This window comes from Lithobates pipiens, unplaced genomic scaffold, assembly GCF_037356315.1.
Source record: "Lithobates pipiens isolate NorthernLeopardFrog02 unplaced genomic scaffold, aLitPip1_a1.2 Scaffold_18, whole genome shotgun sequence".
Classification (NCBI taxonomy): Eukaryota; Metazoa; Chordata; class Amphibia; order Anura; family Ranidae; genus Lithobates; species Lithobates pipiens.
In genome coordinates this window covers 551,241,517-551,265,492 of record NW_027507758.1, presented here as the reverse complement: position 1 = coordinate 551,265,492, position 23,976 = coordinate 551,241,517, and positions in this window count along the sequence as shown.

The window sequence follows — 23,976 nt, the reverse complement described above, 5'->3', positions numbered from 1 at the left end:
TCATTATGGACTGAAGGGGAGATAGTCTATGTAAAGGTAATCCAATGAGGAGGGAGTTGCAATAGTCGAGGTGAGAGATGACCAGGGAGTGAATTAGAAGCTTGGTGGTGTCATTAGTTAAAAAGGGGCGAATTCTGGAAATGTTGCGGAGGCTAAGGCTGCATGATTTGGACAGGGATTGTATGTGGGTAGGGATGAGCCGAACACCCCCCGGTTCGGTTCGCACCAGAACTTGCGAACGACCCCCGCGTTCGGTACGAACGTTAGAACCCCATTGAAGTCTATGGGACTCGAACGTTCGAATTGGAAAGTGCTAATTTTAACGGCTAATATGCAAGATAGTGTCCTAAAAAGGGTTTGGGGACCTGCCTCATGCCTCAGGGGACATGGGTCACTGCAAAAAAAAGTTTTAAAAACTGCCGTTTTGGCGGGAGCACTGATTTTAATGGCGATTAAAGTGAAAAAAACAAGTGAAATATTCCTTTAAATATGGTGCCTGGGGGGTGTCTGTAGTATGCCTGTGAAGTGCCATGCGTTTCCCGTGTTTAGAACAGTCCCTGCACAAAATGACATTAAACGGAAATAACACCATTTAAAACTGCTTGCGGTTTTAATGTTATATCTGGTTCCTGCAATATGGTTGAAAATCATTGAGAAACATGGCATGGGTAGCCCTCCCTGCCCATTACCAGCCTATTTGGGTCTTGTACGCATATTAAGGGGAACCCTGTATCCATATTAAAAAAAGGAAATGCGTGTGGCCCCCAGGCCCTATATACTCAGAACAGCAGTATACAGGCGGTGCAAACAAGACAGGGACTGTGTAGGTTTGTTGTGTTAAGTTGAATCTGTTTGTCATTTTCAACCGGTACATTTTTAAAGTGTAGCTCCAGTCAAAAAAACTATCTTTAAGCTTTTTGGAAAACATAGGGAAGGGTTATCACCCCTGTATAATTTGTTTTGTCGTCCATCTTTTTTCATCTCACTTGCTGCTGTCTCCTTGCGTTTGCAAGTAGGAGATGTTTGTAAGTTGGATTTTGAAAGTAGGGGCCTGCCCTATATTATAGCGGTATGTACTGGGTACAGAGCACGCAGACAGCACGCACTATCTCCTAACACTACTGACTGCAAGCTCTATTATTAACCACTTGTTAGCCCAATGTTTGCATAAAGTGAAAGATGAAATTATGCTGAGTAAATAGATATCAAACATGTCACTCTTCAAAATTGCACATGCCCGTGGAATGGCGCCAAACGTCGCTACTTAAAAAATCCCCATAGGCGACGCTTTAATTTTTTTTTTTACTGGTTACATGTTTTGAGTTGCAGAGGAGGTCTAGGACTAGAATTATTGCTCTCGCTCTAACATTCTCGGCGATACCTCACATGTGTGGCACATGCGAGCACATGGGGACATGGGCGCTTTAATTTTTATTTTATTTTTTTATTGTTCATTTTACTTTATTTATTTTAGTTTGACATTTTTTTCCCCAAAAATATATTTTTGATCACTTTTATTCCTATTACAAGAAATGTAAACATCCCTTGTAATAGGAATATGGGGTGACAGGTCCTCTTTACAGTGAAATCTGGGGGGTCAATATGACCCCACATCTCACCTCTAGGCTGGGAAGCCTGAAATAAAAAATAAAAAAAAGATTCTGGCTTTGATCGTACTGGCGAGTTGGTAGAAGCACCGGAGGGCGGTGAGGGGTGGGGGGCGTCTATGGCTGGGTATTTCAGGGTATCACCGAGTATGGCTGGGTATCTCTGAGTATGGCTGGGTATGGCAATTTATGGCAGGGTATTACAGAGTATTGGCGGGGTACTACAGAGTAATAGCAGGGTACTGCAGAGTATTGGGGGTACTGCAGAGTAATGGCGGGTACTGCAGAGTAATGGCGGGTACTGCAGAGTATTGGGGGGTACTGCAGAGTAATGGGGGTTACTGCAGAGTAATGGGGGGTACTGCAGAGTAATGGCAGGGTACTGCACTGCAGAGTAATGGCAGGGTACTGCACTGCAGAGTAATGGCGGGGTACTGCAGAGTAATAGCAGGGTACTGCAGAGTATTGGGGGGTACTACAGAGTAATGGCAGGGTACTGCAGAGTATTGGGGGTACTGCAGAGTAATGGCGGGTACTGCAGAGTAATGGCGGGTACTGCAGAGTATTGGGGGGTACTGCAGAGTAATGGGGGTTACTGCAGAGTAATGGGGGGTACTGCAGAGTAATGGCAGGGTACTGCACTGCAGAGTAATGGCAGGGTACTGCACTGCAGAGTAATGGCGGGGTACTGCAGAGTAATGGCAGGGTACTGCAGAGTATGCACTGGTATTGCAGAGTATTGGCAGGGAATTGAGGGGTTAAATTCGGTGAGCAGCGATGTGGGCACTGCAGATGCAGCCCACATCGCTGCTGACACCGATCTCTTTCCCCTCCGCTGTACCGATCGGTACAGAGAGGGGAGGGAGGAACAGGCGTCATAACATGACGCCGGTTTGTTTCCAAGTGATCACTCCGTCATTTGACGGAGCAATCACGTGGTAAACGGCCGCTATGAGCGGCCGTTTACCGTGATCCATGATGCGACCCGGCGGTCACGGATGCTCTCGAGTGCGCACACCTCGGGGCACGTGAGAGCAGAATTCTGGGAGGCCGTTAATTAACGGCCTCTCAGAGTTAAACAACCCCCCTGAAGCCGTTAATCGGCAATGGGCAGTTGTTAAGTGGTTAAAGCTAGATCACTAGCTATATAGGTGAGGTGAATATAGTGGTGTATACTGCAGTCAGGGCACAGACAACAACCACTACACAGCAGCAAGATAGGAAATCAGCCCAAAACTATTGGTGTGTACTGTGTTGAAGGTACACAGAAAACCCACTGCTTCAGATGCTAAGTAACACACTACACGAGGCCGCCTCAAAGGCAGCCTTATATAGTGTGGGGCGTGCACTACACAGCCTGAGCTATGATTGGCCACAGGCAGGATGCCTGTGGCCAATCATGGCTCTTCTCGCTGCCGGCGCTGCGATTGGCCAAGCATGCGGGGTCACAGTGCATGCTTGGCCAATCATGGGGCAGCAATGCACTGCGCCACCGCAGTGCATTGTGGTCCGCGCGCGCGTCACTCGAATTTTGACGCGAACGGCCCAAACGTTCGGAATTCGCCGAACGGCCGAACAGCCAATGTTCGAGTCGAACGTACGTTCGACTCGAACACGAAGCTCATCCCTATATGTGGGTATGAAAGGACAGTTCGGAGTCTAAGGTTACCCCTAGCACCCTGGCATGTGGGGACGGACTGATAGATGTGCCATTGATCTTGACAGAGAAGTCAGGGGAAGGGGCCCATAGGGAAGGAAATATTAAGAGCTCGGTTTTAGATAAAGTTTGAGGAAGTGGTTTGACACCCAGAAGATATGTCTGTTAGTAGATCAGTGATGCATGAGGAGATTGATGGGGTGAGCGGAGGGGCAGAGAGATAAATTTGGGTGTTATCAGCATATAAATGGTAGTGAAAGCCATGGGAAGCCATCAGCTGACCCAGGGAGGACATGTAGATCGAGAATAGTAGAGGTCCAAGGACAGAAGAGGAAGTGGAGTTGTAAGTGACACTGAAGGTGCGATGAGATAGGTAAAATTCAAACCAACGGAGAGTGCAGCCAAGCAAATTTAGTTTTTTGAGGAGGAGGGGATGATCAACTGTATCAAAGGCAGCAGAAAGGTCCAAGAGTAAGAGAGTAAGAGTATGGAATAATGACCGTTGGTTTTGGCTGTTAGTAAGTCGTTTGTGATTTTTAGGAGGGCAGTCTCTGTGGAGTGCTGTGGGCGAAATCCAGACTGAAGGAGATCAAGAAGGTTATTTTCAATGAGGTGGTTGCTCAGTCGGTTGTAGACTAAACGTTCAAGAAGTTTGGAGGCAAAAGGGAGTAAAGAGATGGGTCTTAAGTTGTAAAGATTGGTGGAGTCTGAGGCCTTTTTTGGTATCGGAGTGACTAGTGCATGTTTTAGAAGGTTGGGGGTGCCAGTAGAGAGTGAGAGGTTGAAGATATGAGTTATGGAGTGTAGGATTGAGTCAGATGGTGACCATAGTAATTGAGGAGGAACAGGGTCCAGGGGGCAGCAGGTTAGGTGGGCATTAGAAAAAAGTTTAGTGACTTCCTCTATAGTAGCTGGGTGAAACGAGGGAAGTATTGCTTGTGCAGGAGGACAAGGAGTGTAAAGCGAGGGAGATGTCTGTAGAGCCGAAATCTCGAGACGAATCGTCTCAATCTTATTTTTGAACTGATAAGAAATCTCCTGGGCAGTGAGTGAGTTAGTGGGTGGGGGTAATGGAGGAGGAAGTAGAGTGATAAAGGTAGAAAAGAGTTGACGGGGACTGCGTGAGAGGGTTTTAATGAGAGTGATAAAGTAGGTCTGTTTGGCAGTGTGCAGGCAGGAATGGTATTTTTAGAGGGCAGATTTATATTGGCTGAAATCTTGCTGTGACTTAGTTTTACGCTACAGATGCTCAAGAGCGCAGCTAAGTTTTTTGAGGCTTCTGGTATTGCCTGTCTGCCAGGGTTGTAGCCGTCGGGGGCCTGATTTTGTGCGTAGTGAGGGGGGAAAGGTATCCAGGGTGGATGACAATGAACTGTTGTAGACAGAAGTAGCCAAGTTGGGGCAGGACAAGGATGAGATTTTGTCGTAGAGACAATCTGTAGCAGAAAAAAAGAAGAGAAGGGTTAAGATAGCAAAGGTGTCAGGGCTGGCTTAGCCCTTCCTCCTCTGGGCTGGCCGCTCAGCTGTTGGCTAATTGCCAGCTCTCTTCTCTCTCCACAGTTACCAGCTGTTCCCGATGATGCTCGTCTGGCCTGCCTATATAAAGTCTTCCAGCTCATTTCTCCTTTGCCTTCACATTTGGTCACATCACTAGGAACCATCTCCTGCTGTTGTTTCAAGACTGGCTTGCTACATCCCTCCTGGCTTCCATCCTGCTTGCAGTCGCTCTCCCTGGATCCCTGACTTCTGGACTGGCTGATTACCCGATCTGGTTTATGAACTTCGGACTGGCTGACTACCTGATCTGGCTATTGGACTCTGGCTTGCTTGACTACACTTTTTCCTATTTACTTTTTTATTTTTATTAATAAACAAGTGTGATTCGATTGTACTTCTGTCTCTGTCTGTTTCATGGTTCCTGACAAAAGGTTTCTACGGGTAATAGTTTAGTATTTGGAAGGTAAGGAGGAGGCAGACAAGGAGAGAGTGAAACTAATAAGGTGGCGATCAGATAGAGGAAAGGGAATATTGGAGAGTGTGTGCGGAGTGCATAGGTATGAGAATATGAGGTCAAGGCAGTTGCCAACAGAGTGAGTAAAAGCACTTGTCCATTGTTTTAGATCAAAAGAGGAGGTTAGGCTCAGCAGCTTAGAAGTAGCAGGAGTGTTAAGATTAACAGAGATGTTGAAGTCAATCCCTAGAAAAGAGGGATTTCTACACTGACACCAATGTAATAAGAGGATTTACACAAACCACCAGTGTAAGGAGGAATATACAATGTCCTCCATGTAAGGGGGAATTTGCACTGACAACCATTGTCGAGGAGATTCGAACTGACCACCATGTAATGTGACAAGTGCAAGTTTGGATTTTTTTAACGATTACCAATATAAAGAGGAGTTTCTACACTGGTTACCAATATAATGGGGATTTACACTGACCACCAATGTAAAGGGAAATGTACACTGATCCCCAATGTTATGAAGAATTTACGCTGACAGCCAATGTAATGGGGAATTTTACATCAACAGCCAAAAAAGGGAGATTTATACACTGTCCACCAATGTAAGGGAGATTTACACTTACCACCAATTTAAAAGGGGGCTTCTACATGGACCACCAATGTAAGGGAGGATTTGAAACTGACCACAATGACCTCCATGTAATGGGGAATTTGCACTGACAGCCATTGTCGAGGAGATTCGAACTGACCACCATGTAAGGTGACAAGTGCAAGTTTGCATTTTTTTAACGATTACCAACATAAAGAGGAGTTTCTGCACTGGTCACCAATGTAATGGGATTTACAATGACCACTAATGTAATAGGAGCATCCACAGTACTAAACACCAATGTAAAGATGGATTTACACTGACCACTAATGTAAGGGGGACCTTCACACTGGCCACTAGTGTGAATGAAAGAATTGTACATCAAGACCCAATGTAATGAGAAGATTTACACTGAACACCAATGTAAATTAGACATTTAGCCTGCGTTCACATTTGTGCGTGTCGGGAATACATGCAAAATCACTTTCCTGACACCACTGAAACGTGCTGCCCTTTAGCAGATACATAGCAGTGCCATTAATTGTTAATGACACCCTCATACACCGGCTGAGATGTGCGTAATCACACCTTGGCACCTTGTTTTTTTGAAGAAAGGTTCCACCTCCAATTTGCTTACATTTGCAGAACAGGCTGATGTTAGGCTTAATGACTATCGTTGTAGGCAGGATTTTCAAGCATGCTCCTTTACATCCCCAGTGGGCAGTATTAGGCAGAAGTGATGGTAGATAGGACCTCAGGGGGACATGATATACATATGAATGCCACCTCTATTTACAACTAAATGCCACGGACCACGACTATTTACATATTAATGCCACCACTATTTACATATCAATGCAGGTTATTTACATGTAAACACAACAATGATAGGGCCCAGGGTAGCTGCACCTTTTGCCCTGCCTTTAAAATTCTCCTACGTGTTATGTGACTAAAAAGAAATTAATTAAAAACAAATTAATTAAAAACAAGGGTTTGGACTTTATATGAAGAACAGGGCGTGTCAAGCCAAGTGCTTTCATCCCTATTATGTGAATGTGGAGAAAGATATGGGACTTTATATGAAGCATGCAACCAGGGAGATAACACAACAAAAATGTGTCTGGCAAGTACATAATGAGCTAGAAACATGAGCATTGGATGAAGGCATAATGCACAACAACAATTTGTACTCAGTATAATTTATTACATACAATTTGTATAATAACATAGTAATATAGTAAGATACAGGTTCACGTTGTAAACATTGTAAAAAACAAACTCATTTTTGAATGTCTCCACAGAATAATAAACATAGGTAAATTAATTGGTACAATTCAGATAAGTATAGTGGGTAAAATGGTAAAAAATCTCCCGGTTTGTTGCTTCTGCAGATGTGGGATAGGTGGCTATATAAAAAATGTTCAAATTACTGTAGATAGAAATCATATTGTAAATAAGATCTGTCTATAGGGAGGGAAATACTTACTGGCAGACATGCTAATGAGTCTGGGCACAAGCATAGAGGGCTGAAGGCAGGCCAAGAAGGGTCATCAGCCCCGAGAGCTGAGGTGGAAAGACCACGACACATGAAGGTGACATGAAGGTGAAAAACCAGTGGGAAACAGCAGTCCCTGGGAGAAATCCCCATGGATATTGAAAATTGATGGGATCCACATCACCGTAGTCATCTATAAAAAATATGTATATTGTAATATAAACAGTGGTAAAGATATAGAAAGGAGTAATTAATATAGCTATCTACATGAGTAGTTGAGGTCCAAGGATGCATAGTGGTCACAGGGATAGCAGCCCTAGGGACTGTCAGGATCAACTGGTCGTGGGTGTCCACCAACGCCATGACCAGTAGCAGCCAATGAGGAGAGAGGCACAAACAGCCAAGCAGTGGCACTGCTCGCCATTCAGTGCCAACTGTCCTCGCATGAGACACCAAGCTGGAATCACACAGTGCCGGCACATCCACCCGAGCAACATCTGGAGGAATCCTGGTTGAAAATGGTTGCTCCATATGTATCCCCTTTTGCTCATCCATTGACAGTTACATATAAGGTAATGTAGGGAGTTCAGGGAGGCGGGTGTGGGGCAGAGGAGCTGGACCAGCACAGACAGTAATTAGACACTCCCAAGAGAGGAGGAAGCTGTGACATGCAAGGAAAGAGGGCTGTGCTAGGGAATTGACTATTTCAAAGTAGTCAAATTTGCTAGCATGTTAAGGGCTTGTTCACACCAGCTTCTGCATTGAAACGCAGCAGCTGGTGTCTGGTGCGATCCATCCTAGATCAGCGCAGTGACAATGTGCTGATCTCAGTGCATCTCTCTCTTTTTTTCTATTTAACAAACTTTGAGATGTCACGCAGACATAACTTATACATCATAAAGTTCAGTTGTGGGCCATGCAGTGTGTGGCGAGGAGATTGCCTCGCACTGCTGCACTGAAAAAATGTTCTGCGTGCAGTACTTTTTTTAGTCTACACCATCCACACATTATGGTGATGTGAGCTGGGCAGGTCGCGATGAGGAATAGCCACCCAGTGCAGTCCCACCGCATCTGAGGCATATTGCAGATCAGCAGAAAAAAAATTGTATATGGAAAGGAAAAAGGTTCCAAATAAGTAATTACAACGTTCTGTCCTTTTACCTGAATTTTCTAGTTGGTTGTAGACATGTGCAAAAGGAAAAATTTCGTTTAGTTTCATTTAGTTTTAATTCGTTAATTCATTAATTTCGTTTAGTTATATTCGTTAACTTCCTTAAATTCGTTTTCGAATTTCGTTTCGTTTTCTACCGAATTCGAAAAATCGGCCACATTCGAAAATATTTCAACGAAATTCGAAAATATTTCTACCGGATTCGAAATGATTTCAACATGATTCGACATTATTTCAACCACATTCGAAAATATTTTGTGACCCGACTTTAGGGCCATGTATCTCGGGGTCACTTTGTGCTAGACACTTCAAATTTGGATATGTTGTAGTGCTAGTACCCTTGTGTTTGCATACCAAATTTGGGGTTTCTAGCTATAAGTGACCCCGAGATATGTGGCCCCAAATTCGGGTCGCAAAATGTCATTCTCTGCTCTAATAACGAATAACATTTTGCGACCCGATTTTGGGGCCACATATCTCGGGGTCACTTATAGCTAGAAACCCCAAATTTGGTATGAAAACACAATAATACTAGCACTATAACATATCCAAATTGAAGTGTCTAGCACCAAGTGACCCCGAGATACATGGCCCTAAATTCGGGTCACAAAATATTTTCGAATGCAGTTGAAATAATGTCGAATCATGTTGAAATAATTTCGAATGCGGTTGAAATAATTTCGAATCATGTCAAATTCATTCGAATTCATTCAAATTCATTCGTTATATTTCTTTCGTATTCGTTGTAATTTGTTATTTTTTTATTCGGACATTCAGATGCATTCGAATGTCCGAAAGATGCAAAATTTGGCCGAATTTCGATTCGTTACGAAACGAATTGCACAAGCCTAGTTGGTTGCAGGGACTAAAATATGACTCTAGAGGGACTCTTATCCACAACCTTTGAATTACTACATATTCTAGAAGTCCAATGCGCCATTCATTGCACAACAGAGCCAGCTACTTACCCCCTATTGTAACCAATCACATTATTTGACCTCTTAACATTTTATCTGCTACAGTTTAAATGCTGGGTTATTAGAACAAGGCTTGTGAGCAAGGTGTTTAAAACTTCACTTTAGTTCTATTTACTCTGCAGTGCTACAGCCTATGAAATATATTGGCCTGGCCTCCTAGTTTAGGCTTCATAGCCTTAATATTTTTATTACATAGTTGTGTTTTGTCTGTTATTTGAACTGCTTATTGGATTATTCCACTAGAGCAGCCTTTCTCAGCCTCTAAACCCATGAAGAACACTTGGAAGAACTTTTAGGTCTTGGGGAACTTTTACTTTTAGGGCTCAATAGGAAAAATGTTGCTTACATTGGTGGTCAGTGGGAAGCATGTTGTAATTACTGGCACTCCGCTGAATCTACCAAGAGGTGATGACCCTGAAACTATGTAGGCACCATCAATTGGGGGGGGGGGGGGGGGTAATCAACCACAGCTCAAGGAACCCCTGGCAATGTCTGGTGGAACCCTGGCCGAGAATGGCTGCTCCATAGTTTTTTCCCTTCATTCCCTGGGAGCTACATAAAAAAGGTTATGTAAAGGTGGGGACACCCTATAAGAAAATTGGAAGAAAAACTCTGTATGATTAGTGTGCATACAACTTTCAGCATCCGATTTAGAGTTTCCAAATGAAAATTTTCGAAAGGACAAACTGCAAAATGTACGTGAACAGAAAAAATTAAAAATGGTTTAATTTGTACTGCTTTGTACGGTTTTCGTACGAGAAAAATCAGATACGAAACACTGCACATGACCAAAAACCATAAACAAAAAAAAAAGTCTCTGTCGTATGAAAATTTTGATACATTAGCTCCATCATTTTGCTGCAAAACAACAAGGTAAACCAGACGATCGTTCAATTGATTTTCTTGTAGAGTGTACCCAGCTTAAGAGTTCAGGGGAGAGGCAGAGGATCTGGGCTGGCACAGACAGTAATCAGTAAATAGACAGTCAATCTTAGTATTTGATACAAAGCTAGGCAGGGCAATAACTTCTGCGCAGGATATGGAAACCTTACAAGAAGACCTAAATAAAATAATGGGTTGGGCAATTGAGGTTTAACATTGAAAAATTTAAGGTAATGCATTTGGCTGCTAAAAATATGAATGAATTTTATTTGCTAGGGGGAGAACCTCAGAGGGAATCCAGGATGGAAAGGACCTGGGGGTCCTAGTAGATGACAGGCTCAGCGATGGCATTCAATGTCAGGCTGCTGAAAGCAAAGCTACTAGAATATTAGCATGCATTAAAAAGGGGATATATTCAGAGATAGAAAGATAATTCTGCCACTCTGCAAGACTCCAACCACATCTTGAGTATGCCGTTCAGTTCTGGACACCAGTCCTCAAGATGGATGTGCTGGAACTGGAGAGAGTTCGGAGAAAAGCAACAAAGCTTATAAAGGAACTCAGTTATGGATGTAGCAAGGTCCCCGGCCTCTTTCAGTCCAACGAGAACCTCTAGGGCCAGAGATAGCTGACATCCTTCTGTATATGGTGGGTTACAAGGCATAGTGGATGTAATGCAAGTTAGATTCATGGGCGCCAGACACTTCTTGAATGCAAAGAGAGTTTATTTCTCTTAAGCAGAACTTTGGGAGAGAGAGTTAGGGCCAGGGCACCCTTAGGTAGTTGCAATGTTAATTGGCAGACTCCAAGACTTCTACAGGAAGACAGCCATGCAGGGAAAGGCATCCAGCAAAATGTGACATCTGCATGTGTAGAAGTGCTGTCTTCTATGGCAACAGTCTTTAGAAGTTTCTAACACAAGTGTAACAGTTCCGCCACTTCCACTACAATCACTTCTTGTAGTTCTTCAGCCCACTGAGCTCCCAGTCACTCTCTCTCTAGACTAGACGATTCACTGCCACAGATTCCCTTGAGCTCTTACAATCTTCACTGTAGTATCTTCCTCAAGCGTCGCCCCTGCTTCTCTGCTGGATCCCTAGTTTGGCACTCAAGATACTTCTTAAGCTTCACCTCACTGGCCCGATCCGTCCCTGGCTTGACACACAAGGCTGCTCTACAAGAGTTACCTCAGCTGGCTGGGTCCCTGGCTTGATACTTGCTAAAGTTTCCAGATTCTCCACTATCCCCGCTTGGTGAGAATACTGCTCCGGGTACTTGCTTCAGATACCCACTGTGGTCCCTGGTAATTAGGTGGATGGTCCCTTAGTGGCGACAGCTTCCCCTCTACCTCCGACCACGTCAGGTTCTCCAGGCTGGCAGAACCCTCAATTATGGTTGCACTGCAAGCCGCAATCCCAACCCTGCGCTTCTCTCTTGCTTCTGAATAGGCCCTCAGACAGCCTAGGAGCCAGATTTCCCAGGGATATACTTAAACTCCGGCCCAGCACCCCAGGCAGTACAACACATGTCCACCCAGACAGCCATCAAGGTGGCACAGAACCCTGATCACCTGACTCCACCCAAATGTATAGGTTCTCCCAGCAGGCCAAGGGATTTAAGAAAACCACTGCCCATTGGCTGAGGTATCCCATATACTCCTAATCTGTCCTTGCTTTGCCCTTGTCTTATCTAATGCCACAAGGTACCCGGCCACCCAGTGGCAGAAGAGAGAAGTGCAGCAATTCCAGACTTAGGGTGAACTCAATTAATCCTCAACAATTAGCCAAGGTAGCTATACCTGGCAGGTAAATTTATTAGCAACCCTGCCTAAACACCGGGGTGCTAAATGGGGAAAGACTACGAGTATTGAACTTATTCCCTCTGGAGAAGAGACGCTTGAGAGGGGATATGATAGCAAAGTACAAATACCATACTGGTGACCCTAGCATAGGGAAAAAACTTTTCATTGGGAGGGAGTTTAATTAGACACATGGTCATTCACTTAAATTGGAGGAGAAGCATTTTAACCTTAAACTGCGTAGAGGGTTCTTTACTGTCAGAGCAGTAAAGATGTGGAATTCTCTTCCAGTGGTATCAGCAGGGAGTGTTGATGGTTTAACCACTTGCCGAGCAGCCGCCAACATTTTACTGCAGCAGATCATCACGATCCCGCAAACTGTCGTAGCTATATGCACAGCTGGGGGCGATGCTCGTGGCCGATGGTCGCGATGACTGCCGGCCATGAGTGATCGTGAGCATGTGGGAAAGAACATGGTTCTGTTCTGAGAGGAGTGACAGATTGTGTGTTCCTATTAGATAGGAACCACGATCCGACACTTCCTCTAGTCAGCCCCCCCCCTTCAGTTAGAATCACCTCCCAGGGAACACAGTTAAGCCCTTGCTCGCCCCTAGTGTTAACTCCTTCACTGCCAGTGACATCTTTACAGTAATCAATGCATTTTTATAGCACTAATCGCTGTATAAATGCCAATGGTCCCAAAAATTGTCCAATGTGTCCGCCATAATGTCGCAGCCATGATAAAAATCGTAGATCGCCGACATTACTAGTAAAATAAAATAATAAAAATGCTATAAATCTATCCCCTATTTTGTAGACACTATAGCTTTTGCGCAAACCAATCAATATACGCTTAATGCGATTTTTTTTTACGGGTTACAGGCAGCTCAGCAGTGTCTATGGAAGGGTTACAGGCGGCTCAGCAGTGTCTATGGAAGGGTTACAGGTGGCTCAGCAGTGTCTATGGAAGGGTTACAGGTGGCTCAGCAGTGTCTATGAAAGGGTTACAGGTGGCTCAGCAGTGTCCATGGAAGGGTTACTGGAGGCTCAGCAGTGTCTATGGAAGCGTTACTGGAGGCTCAGCAGTGTCTATGGAAGGGTTACAGGCAGCTCAGCAGAGTCTATGAAAGGGTTACAGGTGGCTCAGCAGAGTCTATGAAAGGGTTACAGGCAGCTCAGCAGTGTCTATGAAAGGGTTACAGGCGGCTCCGCAGTGTCTATGGAAGGGTTACAGGTGGCTCAGCAGTGTCTATGGAAGGGTTACAGGCGGCTCCGCAGAGTCTATGAAAGGGTTACAGGCGGCTCAGCAGTGTCTATGGAAGGGTTACAGGCGGCTCCGCAGTGTCTATGAAAGGGTTACAGGCGGCTCCGCAGTGTCTATGAAAGGGTTACAGGCGGCTCAGCAGTGTCTGTGGAAGGGTTACAGGCGGCTCCGCAGAGTCTATGAAAGGGTTACAGGCGGCTCCGCAGTGTCTATGAAAGGGTTACAGGCGGCTCAGCAGTGTCTATGGAAGGGTTACAGGTGGCTCAGCAGTGTCTATGGAAGGGTTACAGGTGGCTCCGCAGAGTCTATGAAAGGGTTACAGGAGGCTCAGCATTGTCTAGGAAAGGGTTACAGGCGGCTCAGCAGTGTGCAGGAAACATGACACTGTGTGGAAGGATATCTGGCTTGTGTGTTATTTATTCATCCAGAGAGACATATGGTGACTGACCCCATAAGGAGACATAAAGAGCTCCATCATCTCTGGATTTCGGCAAATCCTTAACCCTCACCCCATTATTTCTGTCTGATTCTCAGCATGCAGGAAAGCCCCTTGTAGGCTGCACTGGTCTCTTCCCCAAAGTTCCCGGCAGTGAGGGAATGTGCTAAGAATTGGGGGTGATTCTTCGGGATGGGTGGCAGCTGTGTATTTCCAGGTGTTAAAAATTGTATTTATTATCAAAAAACTATTTTTTTATGCTGTAAGGGCTCATTCCCACTGCCCTCCCACTAAACAATCCTTTTTGTGTGTGCTGGCAGCTGCAGCGAGCGACAGTGAGGGGGCGCTGTGATGTGTGTTTCAGCACATCACACTGTATACTTTTTCTTTTTACTTTATTTAAAATGCACAAAGCGACACTTCATTCACATCCCAGTAGCACATGTGTGTATTTTACGGCAGCTCACTGCACCACCCCTCTGGGCTGTGTTGCAGTGCACACAGGTCACAATTGTTTTTTTTTATGTGCCCTAGCGGAGATTGGCGATTATTGCTGCTCCTATAAAAAGTTGAACTCCAGCCTTCAGTCTGCACAGTTGTACAGGATCCTCTCCTGTACTGAAAATGTTGGCTCTGATTTCACTGCACACTGTAAGCCTTTCACAGCATATATTAGATACCTCGGAAAGTCAGATAGAGCCCACGTTGTTTCCTGTCTGGAACGTGTCAAGCGTCATCTATCCCTTTCCCCACCAGCCTGACTGTCCATGGCCTGTCTATTTCAGTCATTGGATTCCAGTTCTTTCAATCATGGAGGCTCAGCATCACATGCGAGGCATTATCTAGGGTGGCCTGAATGCAAAGACAGCCAACCTAGAAACACCTATTCCTCCAGACTGACATCCAATCATCACGGCATTTTGATATTTTCATGACATCTCCCAAGAGCCAGCCTACTGCTTGCATCCGGGCTTAGCCACTCCTGAAGGGGGTTTGCAGGAAGGTGCTGTGATGTTTTTTTATTAAGCTATGTACAGCAACGTGTCAACCCCTCATACCTGCCATGATCTGCCTGCATTGCATAGAGAACCGAGAGCCAATGATGATATCACTGAGTCTAAAAATAAGTTACATAATGAAAATAAAAATTAAAAATTTAATTAGCATACTGAAAAGAGTGAAAATATAAGAAGATTAAACTTCAGCTTAACCACTTGCCGACCAGCCGCCACAGTTATACTGCTGCGCATTTAGCCTTAGGTGTACGTCGGGCTCCTATACAGCGATTTGTGGCCAGCAGGGGAGCCAATCAGCGGGTCCAGATCGTTCCCTGCAGTGACAGAATGGGGATCTGCCATAGTAAACAAGGTAGATCTCTGTTCTGACAGGGGATGGCACACAGATCTTTGTTTTTTATGATGTCATAATGTAGAGTATAAGATTTCCTATCATTTGAGCCCAGCCTTGCCACAAAGAGTTAATCCAGCTCTGAGCAATCCTCTTTTATTGTTCAGTGAGATAAATCTTGACAAACAGAGAAAATGGATGATTCACACCTTAGCGTAATTGGGCATGCTGAAGTCATGTGGTTACTTTCCTGTCTTTTCACTGGATGTTAGAGATCATAGCAGAAGTTCAGTATAAGAAATACACAGGAGAAAATGCATATTGATAAGGGGAGTGTAGAGGTGGGCGGGGAGTCTACTGACATCACAACTCCACCCACTGAGCTCCAGACAACAGACCCACCCACAGAATCTGCAGTTTTTCAGGTCTCATAACAAACAGAGGGGAGACATTTGACAGGTAAAGATACATGCAGGAGGCATGTATATCCTTATAGATAACCCCTATGGCAGTAGTTTAGAAAGGATTACATTGGGTTTACATCCACTTTAACCCCTTCCCTGCCAGTGCCATTAGTGCAATGTCAGTGCATATTTTTAGCACTAAAAAATGTCACTGGTTCCCAAAAAAGTGTACAAAATGTCAGTTAGGTGTCCAATCTGTCCACTGTAATTTCGAAGTCCCGCTAAAAAAAGCAGATCACCCCCATTACTAGTAAAAAAAAACTAAAAAAAAATTATAAAAACTGCATTAATCTATCCCCTATTTTGAAGACACGATAAATTTTGCGCAAACCAATCAATATACTCTTATTTTTACCACAAATATGTAGCAGAATTGTCAGGACTGGCTTAGCCCTTCCTCCTCTGGGCTGGCCGCTCAGCTGTCGGCTAATTGCCAGCTCTCTTCTCTCTTCACAGTTACCAGCTGTTTCCGATGATGCTCATCTGGCTTGCCTATTTAAAGTCTTCCAGCTTATTTCTCCATTGCCTTCATGTTTGGTCACATCACTAGGAACCATCTCCTGCTGTTGTTTCAAGACTGGCTTGCTAACATCCCTCCTGGCTTCCATCCTGCTTGCAGTTGCTCTCCTTTGATCCCTGACGTCTGGACTGGCTGATTACCCGATCTGTTTATGAACTTTGGACTGGCTGACTACCCGATCTGGCTACTGGACTCTGGCTTGCTTGACTACACTTTTTCCTATTTACCTTTTTATTTTTTATTAATAAACAAGTGTGATTTGATTGTACTTCTGTCTCTGTCTGTTTCATGGTTCCTGACAAGAATACAATTTGGCCTAAATTGATGAAGAAATTCGATTTTTTTAAAAAAATTAATTGGGTGTGTTTTATAGCAGAAAATAAAAAATATATATTTTTTTCTTTTTCAAAACCGCAGAGGTGATCAAATACCACCAAAAGAAAGCTCTATTTTTGTGGGGAAAAAAGGACATCAATCTTGTTTGTGTGCAACGTCGCACAACAGCGCAATTGTCAGCTAAGTGTCAGTGCCGTATCACAAAAAATGGCCTGGTCAGGAAGTGGGTAAATCCTTCTGGGGCTCAAGGGGTTAAAGGAGAACCTGTGTAAAAAATAAAAATATTACTGTCAGTTACAGCTCTCTGCTTCTCCATGCTCACTGGATCACTGAGCTGGGAAGGGGCGGGGAGCGGCTGTCTTAGCCTCATAGCGGCTCGCTGTGAGGCTAAGACAGGCATCAGTCCAGGCACCTAGCGGATCCAGACCTCTGAAGTCAGGATGACGTGGTGTCTGGACTGATATTGGTGACATCAGCAGAGAGCGGACTTCAGCCCGCTCTCTGCTGAAAATGGGTCACAGGAGTGCAAAACGAAATGCACTTCTGTGACACTTAGGAGAAGCCCAGTATAAAAAGTTTAGGCTGGACTTCTCCTTTAAGCAGTCAACACTTAACTTTTATTTTATGATAAATCACCCCCTGGTACATTTCCCCATATGGCCTCCACTTTCTGATAAGGAAGAATAGGCATCTTCTTGCCAGCACTTGTCATTGCAATGTCAAGTGCCTCAGGAGTCAATCAGGCAATGACTTTTCTGTGTGAAGTATGGGGAGGCGTGGCCATATATCTGCAAGCTTTGACTCTGAGAAAGTCACCATTTGCATATGCATTTTGGGAAGGCTCTTGCAAAAGAGGGAGTGAGAATCGTACAAGTATAAGTACTGTATGTGCTGATTGACTATGCTTATTGCATGTAGTTACACCAGTATCTGAACAATGTCATGTCCCCAGTGCCTGAATGATGTTATATCCCCAGACTCTGAATGATGTCATGTCATCAGTATCTAAATGATGTCATGCATTAATTATCAGAATGATGTCATGACCCCAGAATCTAAATGATGTCATGTCTCCAGTATCTGAACAATGTCATGCTACCATTAAATTTTTGTGTCTGGACCTTATCCTGAACCTTAAACCTCTGTATCTGGATTTCATTCGGATCTGCAGCTTGAGTAAAGCCAGCCAACACTGTGTTTATCTTTATTATCTTTATTATATAGGTGTGGGAAGGAGGCATTTTGTAAGCATAGGGAGTCCTCATTAAATCTAAATGTAGCCATCCAAGGGATCCTTTGCCAGAAATTGTGACCATTATATTACATATGGACAAATTTAGTGCATACTTATGATCCTTAACTAGCCATAACATATAATGTAGGTAGATCAGCCAGATATTCACATCTCCTTATCAGATCCAAAATTGCTGGTTTAATGAGCACTTAGCAACAAAGTACGCCCAGTCAGTAAGATTCTATATAAACTTTACCATCATTTAATTTCAAAAGTCATTCTCAATACGCCTAAATCCATATTAATTTCAATAAAATAATACTTGGTGATCCTGCCACAAACCTTTTTGGATTGCGCACTTCTGTTTTTTGAGTGACAACACTCTGTTCTTCTCTCCCAACCTTGCTCCTGCATTGTCACTCTGTCACACAGGCTTTTGACAAAGACTGCAAGTAGCCCTTTCAACACACTTACTTACCTGGCCAGCTGTTGTCACCTTTAGTAAACCTGTCATGATTAATACCATGCAGCCATTGCTGGAGTGCCATACAGGTCAATTGTTCTGGATTTTGCAGGACAGTCCCACATCTTGGCCCTCTGTACTCTTATGCCCCGTACACACGATAGGATTTTCCTACGAAAGATGTGTGATAGGACCTTGTTGTCGGAAATTCCAATCGTGTGTAGGCTCCATCACACATTTTCTATAGGAATTTCCGTCACACAAAATTTGAGAGCTGGTTCTCAAGTTTTCTGACAACAAAATCCGTTGTCAGAAGTTCCGATCGTTTGTACACAATTCCGACACACAAAAGTTCACACATCATCGGAATCAAGCAGAAGAGCAGCACTGGCTATTGAACTTAATTTTTCTCGGCTCGTCGTACGTGTTGTACGTCACCGCATTCTTGAAATTTGGAATTTCATGGGATTTTGTTGTCCGAATGTCCAATCGTGTATACGGGGCTTTACTGGTGTGCCATACAGGCCAACTGTCCCTGATTTGCCAGGTTAGTCTTTGGCCCTCTGTCCCCTGTTTTTCTGGAGTGCCATACAGCCCAACTGTCATGGATTTGCCAGGGTAGTCCCACATCTTGGCCTTCTGTCCTCTGTTTTGCTGGAGTGCAAAACATACTAACTGTCCTGGATTTGCTAGGATAGACCCACATATTGGCCCTCTTTCCTCTGTCTTGCTGGAGTGCAATACAGACCAACTGTCTCATATTTGCCAGGGTAGTCCCACATCTTGGCTCCTTGTCCTCTTTCTTACTGTAGTGCAATACAGACCAACTGCCCCGATTTGCCAGGGTAGTCCCACATCTTGGCTCTTTGTCCTCTGTTTGGCTCAGAGTGCAATACAGGCCAACTGTCCTGGATTTGCCAGGGTAGTCCCACATCTTGGTCCTCTGTCCTATATCTTCCTGGAGTGCAAAACAGACCCACTGTCCTGGATTTGCTAGGGTAGCCCCACATCTTGGCTCTTTGTCCTCTTTTTTACCAGAGTGCAATACAGACCAACTGTCCTGGATTTTCCAGAGTAGTGCCACATCTTGGTCCTCTGTCCTATGTCTTGCTGGAGTGCCATACAGGCCAGCTGTCCTGGATTTGCAGGGACAGTTCCACATCTTGTCCCTCTGCCCTTGTTCTCTGTGTCCCAGGCCATGTCTTTAAATTGCAGCATCAACAGTTTTTGAGTTATTGCACATACTCAAGAACTAAAAAAGACATTACTTGAAGTGATTAGGGCCACGGATGGGCAATCCTCACAAATTTAGAAGTGGAGTCTTTGTGGGGCCAACCTGTAAAATAGGTCTTTTAAGTGTCCCTTCTTACTTACAGATGGATTCTAGGTGGGTCAGCCCATAGAGTGGGCCTGATTTCTGCACACCCCTTTTTCCCAACTGTGCTCTTGCATTGTCACTCTGTCACACAGACTTTCGATGGAGACTACAATAGGGTGACCAGACATCCCCGGTTTCCGAGGACAGTCCCCGGATTGAGGACACTGTCCCCAGACAAGTCTGTCCCCGGTTTTGTCCCCTAATTGGATTTGAACAGGGGCTGGGGCAATTTCAAAGACGGTCAGTGCAGAATAAAAAAAAAAATTCCGAATCACCCAGCTCCACCGCACCTACTAGCTTAGGGGGTGTATTTTTTCCATTATCTGTGCCCCTATTTGTATTTGATGATCATATACTGGTCAGAATGGAGGGACCATTTCTTCAGTTTGGGAGCCAATCAGCGGCTCCGGCAGACTCGATGTCCACCCATTTCCACTGATCGTTATGTACATAGAACGGTGGTCTGTCAATATGGAAGACATTGATCTTGTGATACTGCAAAGCAGGTATAGGGATCTATGCCTTCCTTTTAGTAAAAGCACCTCACCCACAGTAAGAAAACACTTGTTAGGCATACATTTAACCCTTTGATTGCCCTAGATGTTATCCCCTTCCCAGCCAGTGTCATTAGTACAGTGACAGTGCATATTTTTAGCACTGAGCAATGTATTAGTGTCACTGGTTCCCAAAAAGTGTCACTTAGTGTCCAATTTGTCTGCCACAATATCACAGTCCAGCTATGAGTCGTTGATTGCCCTCATTACTAGTAGAAAAAAAATGTCCCCGGATTTAATTTAAAAAATTTGCCCACCTCCTTTCAACACACTTACACAGGCCTGGTCAGCTGTTGTCACCTTTAGCAAACTCTTCCTGAGAAATGCCATGTAACCATTTCTGGAGTGCCATACAGGTTAACTGTAGTCCCACATCTTAATCCTCTGTCTTGCTGAAGTGCCATACAGGCCGACTGTCCCAGATTTGCCGGGACAGTCCCACATCATGGCTCTCAGTCCTCTATCTCTGTGTTCCGGGCCATGTCCCAAGATCATCCTTATTTGAGTTTTTGCATTTATGCAAGAACTCAAAAAGGCATTAATTGCAGGGATTGAGACAACAAATGGGTAATCCCCCAAACTTAAAGTGGAGGGCCACCCTGGAAAAAAAAATACATTAAAATTAAAAAAAAATCTGAAAAAAAAAATTAAAATGTTATTTTTTTAACTTACCAGAAATGCCTGTTGCTAGGCACATCATCCTAATCTGCCTCTTCCTCCTCCGTGGAGATCTTCTGTCTTTTCTCCTCCGCGTGGCGTCTTCTGGGTAATGGGTCGCGGTGTGTTCTGGGAACTGTGTGTCCCAGAACACAGCGCGCCCCATTCACAAAGCGCTGCGCGACTCGCACATGCGCAGTAGAAAACGGGCAGTGAAGCCGCAAGGCTCCACTGCCTGTTTCCCTTAGCCAAAATGGTGGTGCCGGGACCCGAGAGCCGAGGGACGGATCGGCCTCGGGCGGCCAACATGGCGGGCGCCCTGGACAGGTAAGTGTGCTTATTAAAAGTCAGCAGCTACAGTGTTTGCAGCTGCTGACTTTTACATTTTTTTTTTAAACCGGCCCTCCTCTTTAAAAGTGGAGTCTGGGTGGAGCCAACCTGTAAAGTGGGTCTAATCTTTGTTAGAGGTGGAATTTGGGTAAGACCAACCTGTAAAGTGGGCCTGCTTTCTGCGCACCCAAAAAAAGTGTGCCGATGAAATGCCGATTGTGGGTGGGGTTAACAGTATCATGGGATCCAGGATTATAATGCTGGTAAGTACATAGACAGGATATGAATGCAAAGAGGCTGCAGAAGATCAGCAACATTGAGATGCAAGCAAGGAAGAATAAATGGAAATATTCATTTTTTTTTCTTTATAATTGTCATGTGTTTATGATACCCAGTGGTATCTAAAATTAACCTGGTTAGGTTTTACTTTATATGCAGTGAATGGGAACTGGATAAGTGTATGTATATAAACAACATCTTCTGTCTTCTACCTCCTTCACAGTACCAGCTGTTGTCTTTTTCTAGGCCCCGTTAAGCACTGTCCCGCCATAAGATCTCTTCTCTATATAAACAGCAGTGGCCATAACCTTAAACAATCCAGTATTTTATATGTTACTTAATCTTCCTTTTCACCACCTCAGAAACAAGAGTCATCAGGCTGATGTTCCTCATCGGAGCCCAGGCCCCTGGTGGGACCATGTTGTGACAGCTCAGTCTGATATATGAAAGGGTAACTGTAAACCAAAGGGGGGGGGGTTGCTATGACCCTGAGTGGTGTGAAAGGTCACGGAGCATTTTCTGCATGACAAAAGTTGTGTGTGGAAACAAATACAATCCATAAACTAGAGAGGCCGTTTATGGCCGAGTAAACATGGACATCAGTCATGGGTCAGGTCACGGGTTATCTTAGGTAGGATATAGATGGCCATGGGTAGGATCCCATTCCACACATTCCTCCTGTAATGTCTGATGGTTATATGGGTGCCAGGACTCAGCATGGGCTCCAACATATTACCTGGAGAAAGATTACCCATATAATTTGGATTTAACTTATTAAAGTGAATGTAAACCCCAACTATGAACCTTTCTTGTTTGCTCCATCTTGGTCTGCTAAATATACCACTATGTTGTATATGTAAATCCAACAATTAACCTTTCCTATTTGCTCCAATTTGGTCAGTTATATACACCATTATGTTGTATCTGTACAATAAGTGAAAAAAAATCCTGTTGATCCTGCCAGAAATCCAATATACTCGTAAGTTATTTTTTTGAGCTGACAACACAGTTCCTCTGCTGCACCAAAAACTCAAAAGAACACCTCTGTCTTAGGGCTTAATCACATGAGGCTATTTTTCTGCCCCTCAGAAAAGTAATCCATGGTGAATCGCTTTTCAGAGGGTGTATGACAGGCAGTGGGGAGGCGATATGCCTTCTTCTCACTGTCTGTTATAACGCTCAAAATGCGACCCACTGTTCCACAACTGCATGCATTGCAATTCGGCCCCATTCACTTATTCAGTGGTGATACTGCCCGCTGAATTCCATGTGCCATTTCATTACTTCAGGAAGCTGGTGTCATGGTCAGGATTCAAACCAGCGACCCTTTTGCTGATAGTCGAAGCGCTAACCGATAACAATTCCATTCAAACCTAGACTTAAACTAAAAGGGCTATCTTTTCTTTTTGTAGCCACCTATAATTTACTGCAGCTATCCAATATGCTGCATTCCCTACTGTCACTAGCATTTTTTCTGTAGGTGGAAGGGGCAATGTTCCTGTATATTTAGTTCCCAGGCTGTGGTGCTTCTGTAAAGCCTCCACCCTAGGAAGATGTTATTAAAAGAGAAGTTTGAGAATCCTGTTTTTTGCAGATTTATACTTACCTAGGTGGATGGTCCCCCAGTGCCTCTTCACTGAGAACCGAGCCACCAAACCCCACTGATGACTCAGTTCTCACTGCTTCCCGAGTGGAGAGCTGCTGACTGTCAATAAGCAGCTCTCCTGCTCTGCTCTGCTCCTCCACACTCACTGGAGCGCTGAACTGTGGAGGGGTGGGGAGCGGCCGTCTTATCCGTCTCAGCCTCCCAGTGGCTTGCTGAGGGACTGAGACTGCTACAAGACCAGGCACCTGGCGGATCCAGACTTCCAGAGTCAGGATGATGCGGTGCCTGGACTGATCTTGGTGACGTGATGATTTGGACCAGTGCACAAAGCAAGGTCCATAAAAACATGGATGAACAAGTTTGGGGTGGAGGAACTTGACTGGCCTGCACAAAGTCCTGACCTCAACCCGATAGAACACCTTTGGGATGAAATAGAGCGGAGACTGCAAGCCAGACCTTCTCATCCAACATCAGTGCCTGACCTCACAAATGTGCTTCTGGAAGAATGGTCAAACATTCCCATAGACACACTCCTAAACCTTGTGGACAGCCTTCCCAATAGAAGCTGTAGCTGCAAAGATTGGGTGACCTCAATATTGGACCCTACAGATTAAAGCCTTGTACACACGATCAGATTTTCCACAGAAAAAATGTCAGACTTTTGTCCGAAGGGCATTGGCCAGGAACTTGACTTGCATACAAACGGCAAGGAATTGTCGGCCAACAAACATGAACGTAGTGACGTACTAGACGTACTACAAGACTACAAAGAGGAAGTTCAATTGTCATGCACCACCCTTGGGGGCTCCTTCTGCTAATTTCGTGTTCGTAGAAGTGTGGTGAGTGTTGTTTCACGCTTTTCATTTCGCGCTTTTCAGTTAGTTTCTGAACAGCCATTTGTCAACCTGCAATGTTGCGTAATTGGAGGAGATAACGTGTTATTTATTATTGGCCTTGGAGTTATTGCCT